Genomic DNA, 1,041 nt, shown 5'->3' with positions numbered 1-1,041 from the left:
TCAACACATTAACACCTTAACTGCCACAGAAAAAGTATTTTCCTGAAAAATGTGTATTTAGCCTTAATATAGGCCATAAATAATGTGTATTTGATYGCAAAAAAATWAACTTATTTTGTATTGGATTTTACATATGCTTCTTAAATCATCTGAAAAATTGTACATTAATTAACGTCATGTCTGCTTCAGTTACTTATAACGGAAGAYAGGCCAAGATAAATAACAACTGATATCAAATATGATACATTTGTGTGTCAATATATGAGTATTCATATATATGTAATTTCATAATTTCATTATTTCATGTTATGCTCATAATACCTGTAAAATGACATGTCCTGAAAACATTTGTGAAACAAATTGAAGAAAACAGGCTGATATCAATATGAAAATATTTTTGGATTTGCATAGACAAAAAAAATCCCATAACAATATTTCTCCATTGTCCATAATAGCTAGCTTTGTCTAAATAGCATTCCTTTAATGGGCATCTCAGCTGCCTGGTAGAGCATATTTTTCAAGAGTTCCTCAAATTAATAAATAACAACATATTAGTAATTTCATGATACCAAAATTATGTTTGAGGTCAGCAACATTGTACAGTCATGTCATATCCCATTTTATTCACAATTAGTACTGAAAATGTGTGATTAATCAGATTCTGCAACTCTTTCAGGACATCAGCTGTCTGGATTTGGGTGAAGGAGAAGCGGGGAGGGGGGGGCTTGGGCTAGTTGCTGCGGGGGGTACAGAGCTGTTGGCCAGGGTTGGGGTAGCCAGGTGGAAAGCGTGGCCAGCTGTTTAGAAATGCTTATTGAAATTCTCGATTATCATGGATTTATCGGTGGAGACAGTGTTACCTAGCCTCAGGGCAGTGGGCAGGTGGGAGGAGGTGCTCTTATTCTCCATGGACTTTAGTGTCCCAAACCTTTTTGGAATTAGTGCTGCAGGATGCAAATTTCTGTTTGAAAAAGCAAGCCTTTGCTTTCCTAACTGACTGTGTATATTGGTTCCTGACTTCCCTGAAAAGTTGCATATCGC

Source organism: Salvelinus sp. IW2-2015, unplaced genomic scaffold (assembly GCF_002910315.2).
Source record: "Salvelinus sp. IW2-2015 unplaced genomic scaffold, ASM291031v2 Un_scaffold8784, whole genome shotgun sequence".
NCBI classification, from domain to species: Eukaryota; Metazoa; Chordata; class Actinopteri; order Salmoniformes; family Salmonidae; genus Salvelinus; species Salvelinus sp. IW2-2015.
This window is presented reverse-complemented; position numbering follows the sequence as displayed.